Source organism: Triticum aestivum, chromosome 5A (genome assembly GCF_018294505.1).
Source record: "Triticum aestivum cultivar Chinese Spring chromosome 5A, IWGSC CS RefSeq v2.1, whole genome shotgun sequence".
Lineage (NCBI taxonomy): Eukaryota > Viridiplantae > Streptophyta > Magnoliopsida > Poales > Poaceae > Triticum > Triticum aestivum.
The window spans coordinates 643,563,212-643,569,501 of NC_057806.1; positions in this window are offsets into that span (position 1 = coordinate 643,563,212).

Consider the following 6,290-nt stretch of genomic DNA (forward strand, 5'->3'; position numbering starts at 1 on the left):
GCCATTTTGGCAACCAACCCAATCCTGGCCGTGCCAAACATTAGCGAACCAATGCTGTTGTACATAGCGACAACTCATCAAGTTGTCAGCGCAGTGCTCGTTGTCGAACGAGAGGCAGACGGACACAAATTCCCTCTTCAAAAGCCGGTATACTATGTATCCACTGTCCTCACTCCATGCAAATCACGGTACCCACATTATTAAAAGATAGCCTATGCAGTATTCATGGCATCCCGGAAGCTACGACACTACTTTCAAGAGTGTTCGATTACAGTAGCCTCGGAAGTGCCACATAATGATATTATAAACAACCGCGACGCTACGGGCCGGATTGCCAAATGGGCCATTGAGCTCCTCCTGTTCGACATAACATACAAACCTTGACGAGCCATCAAGTCGCAAATTGGCCGACTTCATCGCCGAATGGATGGAGGCCGAACTCCCTAAAGAGTACGACGCATACTCCAATTGGATCATGCACTTCGACGGTTCTAAAATGCTGGCTGGTCTAGGGGCTCGCGGCGTCCTGACGTCCCCAACCGGAGATACTGTTCAGTACGTACTGCAAATATTGTATACAGACTCCAACAATGCAGCCAAATATGAAGCTCAGTTGCATGGTCTTCGGATGGGAGTCTCCATGGGCATTCAACGCTTGGAGGTGCGTGGGGATTCAAACCTCGCAATATCCCAATTAAATGGAGATTTTGACGCCAAGGATCCGAAAATGGCGGCCTATCGAAACGCCGTCCTAAAAATGTCAGCTCGGTTCGAGGGGCTCGAATTTCACCATGTGGCTCGGGAAAACAATCAGGCGGCGGATATCCTCGCCCGCATTGGTGCAAAACACGATGCAGTCCCCCCAACATATTTTTTGGAAAGGTTGTTTAAACCATCCGTAGTATGGGAAGGGGACACCGGTAACAATAGTCCGGGCCCGGCCAAAATACCCGATACCGAACTCTCTGACACAATCGGAGGCCCCGCCACCGAAATAACACCTCCAGTCCATGAAATAATGGCCATTATTGCCCCCTAGACTTAACCATTCCCGGCCTACCTAACTAGATAGGAACTTCCGGAGGACCAAAATGAGGCACGCTGCATAGTGCGGCGATCCAAGGCCTACAGGGTCCATGAGGGAGAATTGTACAAAAAAAGTACTATCGGAGTCCTTCAAAGGTGCATCTCTGAAGTGGAAGGGCGGAATCTTTTGGCAGAAATTCACGCCGGACTCGGCGGTCATCACACCGCGGCCCGGGCTCTTGTAAGCAAGGCCTTCCGTACAGGATTCTATTGGCCAACGGCCCGAGCAGATGCACATGACTTGGTCCAATGTTGCGCCGGTTGCGAGCTCTTTGCAAATCAAAGCCACATGCCGCCCACCGCCCTCCAAACAATCCCCATTACATGGCCCTTTGTGGTCCGGGGGCTTGACATGGTTGGACCCCTTAAAGGGGGAACCCACAAGAAAAAATACTTATTAGTCATGGTGGATAAATTCACCAAATGGATAGAGGCCAAACCTGTTAAAACAGCCGAATCCGGACCGGTGATAGACTTCATATCCGGGGTTGTACACCGTTACGGCGTCCCCCACAGCATCATCACTAATAATGGCACGAACTCACGGCTGATGAGGTAAAACTCTGGTGCAACAAAATGGGCATCAAGCTCGATTATGCTTCAGTCTATCACCCACAAACCAACGGTCAAGTCGAGCAAGCAAATGGTCTTATAATGAGCGGCATTAAACCTAGATTAGTGCGCTCCTTAACGAAGTCTAACACACACTGGGTAGAGGAGCTCGACTCCATACTCTGGGGGCTGCGGACCACGCCGAATCGTAGTACCGGATATACACCCTTCTTTATGGTGTACGGCGCAGAGGCAGTCTTGCCCTGTGACATACTTCATGACTCACCTCGAGTGCGCATGTACGAAGAAAGAGAAGCCGAGCTTGATCGGCAGGACAGTCTGGACACCCTGGAAGAGGAGCGCGATGTAGCCAAAGCCTGTTCCGCATTTTATCAGCAACAGGCGCAGATACCAAAGAAGAGAAGTACGGGCCAAAACTTATAACATTGGCGAACTAGTTCTACCCCTGCCGGATAAGAAAAAGAACAAGATCGAGCCCAAATGGGAAGGTCCTTTCATTATTGACCAAGTTCTGACTGGTAGAGTGTACCGACTGCGGGATGCATCGACTAGTTGACTCGAGCCGAACCCATGGAACGCGGCCAGGCTCCAAAGATTCTACGCCTAGGACCCGACTCTATGTTAGTCCCCTCCCTTTGTCCATTTTCTGCATATACATCATCTGTCTTGTTTCTCTTTCTTTCCTTCTTTTATTATTTCTCTAGGCCTTCAAGGGTCACCTTGTGCCTCGCTTGTACATTACAGATGCGCTAGCCGCACTCTTCATACCTGGGGGCTTCTTTCATAGAAGCTTAAATTACTTATCTAGGCCTCATGCCCAACACATGTGTTATACTTCCGCATGTGCCTTTTTTCACCATTATATGCATCGATATGACTTAAGTTTTGGCCAAGATGGGTTGCCTGGCTCTTGTATTTATGCCCTACGTTCCCGTTAATTCGGCTAGGGCATAAGGGGAGCACCTCTGCGATTGTTACTGTCGGGTCAGCCGGATGTGTACCTCAGACTGGGTGAAGCCGAAAGCTAGCGTTCTTAAGGGAATATTCGGTCGGTGAACAAAAGATGATTTTTATTTATTGTCCATATCTGCCCCCAGATGTTTTTTCTGCGTTTCCTATCGCAGTCCGGACATGCACTTTAGGGCATGCTTACCCAGGGAAAGGAACCCTTAACGGAACTATTCTCCCTGGAAGATGTTTCTTACTACCCATGTAATATAACATAACTAGTTGGGCACTTGTCTGATAAAGCACTAATGACCCCTACGCCTGGTCTCCACGCATACCCCGGTTTTATATAACTGAGCGGGTATTCGGATTCACTCCGGACTATTGGGCCGGAGGTTGAAGCGAAAAGGTCCGCAACGACAAATGATCTACAATCCGGCTAGAAGGCATTATACATGTCGCTTTAATTACATAGTCATGCAGACTGAATAAACTCCTCCTCTATACCATCCAACAGGCGGTCTAGCTTACAATCCTGTTGGGAATACTTTGCGGCTAATTCTACTTGCCCATAAACTAAGCTAACGGGGATCTCTTTTCCGTCAGGCCCCACAGGTCTGACCTCGGCCATGTGATTTGGGTCTGCCTTGGTATACCGCGTCTTCACCATGGCCCAGGCTTCTCTGGCACCCTGTCGGCAGGCTGATATCTTCCATAATCAGAAGCGCCGCTGTGCTCCCTTCAGCTTCTCCGCAAGCTCTGCAACGCCTTCTGGCAGGGAGACGGACGGCCACAAGGCCTGGGCAACACCCTGCATCACCTGCCGAACTTATTCGTGCAGATGTGATAGCTCAGACAGAAGATCACCCGCAGACCCGGGCATTTCCTCCGCGGGACAACCCGTCAGCATACCTACAGACATAATGCTGTTAGTCGACTTCTTCGCCGAACTCCTTTAACAGGATTCGTTCAAGCACTTACTGAAAATGACGCGCCGAAGCCGCTTATTCTCCTTCTCGGAGTCTGCAAGCTGGCCCCGAACGTCTTTTAGTTCAATGCTTAGCTTAACATTGGCATCTTGGAGATTGTTTTTCTCCCACCTAACCTCAGTCAGCACGCGTTTGCCAGCTTCTAGCTGTCTTATAACATGCTGGTCCTCCAGATTCTCCCCGGATTCATCTCCAACATCTGTTGTTAGAACCGCAGCTATGCCGCACACTATATGGTAACCATCACTCTTTAAAGTAAATGTTACCAGTGGGAGGCTTTTTCTGTTCCTGCAATGCGGCTAGAGCGGCCCGCAGTTGGGCCTTGCATTCCTCCAGCTCCTGGGACAGCCTAGTATTCTTCCCTGTAAGAACTTGCACATTAAAGATGATTCTTAAATCAGTTCTGCTAATTGTTTCAAGTCTCAGGGGCTACTAATACATATAAATCACCAGATTTACTCACCCGTACATCCTTTACATACTGATTCGTGGCTCTGGCTAGACCATCTTCAGCAGCATGGAGGTACGCCTCTCCAGAATTAAAGGCGTCGAACGCCTCTGGTGAGAAACAAGCGTCGCAGAGTACAGCCCGTCGGTGCCTATGATTCATGGAGCTTTCCACTTCTGACTTTGTAGCGGATAATCTATCCGCATCCTCTGTAGGGGGACTATCCGGTGCCTGCCCCATATCGGCTTCCGCCTCCATGTCCGGTCCTGGCACCCGACTGGTGGAAGCTTGATTGGTAGCATTGCCGGACATATTCCGGCGAGCGTTTTTTCTGTTAAAGAAATGCGGGCGTCATTACATTTTGAGAAAGACGACAACCACGGAGCGGGTTTTTTCCTATACCTTTGCACCGGCGTCTCCGTCCTGACCGCCTTCCTTTTTGGCCTACCCGGCCTCGGTGCCTCTTGTTGGCGAGTTGCTGCAGGTTCGGCAGGGCGTCCCGAATGCCTTCCCTGTAAAAGATGCCATGTGTATATGGTAGGTGAAGTGCCTAAAAGGGGATCCTAGTTTTGGAGTTGGGACTTTTTGATTTTTCTTACCTGCGATGCAGGGAGCAGTCCGGGATAGTCGGCCGTAATGGCCACTAGGGCATCGTTGCAGCTTAACCGATAGAACTGCCGGTCTATCAGTTCCACGGAGATAACCGGATCTTCTTCAAGTCCGGAGTCGAGGGCCCGATCAGGGTCCTCTGGTTGTGAAGAAGGGCCGCTGACCTCTTTTATGGCTTTTCACAGTTCCTGCCGCAAAGTGGCAAGGTGAATACTTACGACTAAGAATGCGGGAAAAATGGGAGCAGGGAGATATAACTTACCCAGCTTGGAGGATTGTACATGGAGAATCCATCCCGTGGCTTGATGCGGGTGAACTCCTCTTCCTCACCCTTGAACAGTTCGGACAGAATCTTCGCTAGAGCGGCAGCATTGTCCGGACCCTTACGCCCGCAGTGGGTGGCGTCATCCGCCCCGTTATAACACCACAAGGGGTGCCCACGATATTGAAGTGGCTGCACTCCCCGCATTATGCAAATCGACATAACTTTGATTATTGTCAATCCTGATCGAGCCAGTGCTTTGATCCGGTTCATCAGATAGAGGACTTCTCCGTTGTCTTCCACCTGGGGGCTCCGTGGGCGCCAACTTCGGCGCTTTTTCACAGGAGCATTGTTGAACTCAGGAAGACCCCGTCGAACAGGGTCCGGAAGGGGGACGTCCTCCATATAAAACCATTCTGAAGGCCAGTCTTTGGACGGCTTCTTCAGGGTACTGGACAGGTATTCGGTATCGGTGATGCGCCATATTTCGGCTCCGCCCACTTGATAAAGTGATTCCCTCTGTGTGAGAGGGACAAGGCAGAATAGCCTTTTCCACAACTCGAAGTGAGCCTCGTAGCTCAGGAACAACTCGCAGAGAGCAACATAGCCGGTGATATGTAGAATGGAGGCAGGGGTGAGATTGTGTAATTGGAGGCCGTAGAACTCCAGGAGCCCGCGGAGGAACGGATGAATTGGAAATCCGAGTCCCCTTAGTAAATAAGGAACAAGGCAGACCCGGTCCCCCATGGAGGGACAAGGAAGGCTCTCCGCTTGCGTCCCGCCATTGTAGGTGGTGAGCCCGGCTTGAATGGGCACCATATACGCTGGAGGGAGAAATCCCTTAGTCTGCAGCTCGACTAATCGACTGTGCGGGACTGAACACCTCTCCCAATCATCGGGCTTAGGGCTACGGGGGCGGGAGGAGGAGCCGCGGACGTCGGCCATGCTGGAATGGATATTTCTGAAGCACGCTCTGATGAATTCTCGCTGGGGGAGGATGATATGGATCGGATCTAAGAATCCCCATCCCTTTAATAGACAATTTATTTATTTGGCTAGGGGGGGGGCAAATGTAAAAACGCCCTGGCGCCTCGTATTCATTCGACGCGAGGGAGATGGCCCTTATTGGGCACAGAAGCCAATAGGTTAAACATTTATGGAGCTGGACACTGCTTACGAACACTTGAAAGTTGGAGAAGAACCGGCCTTGCAATGCCGAAGACAACACTGCGTGCCGGACTCATCGTCCTTGAAGCCTGGTTCGGGGGCTACTGAGGGAGTCCTGGATTAGGGGGTCTCCGGACAGCCTGATTATATCCTTTGGCCGGATTGCTGGACTATGAAGATACAAGATTGAAGACGTCGTCTCTTGTCC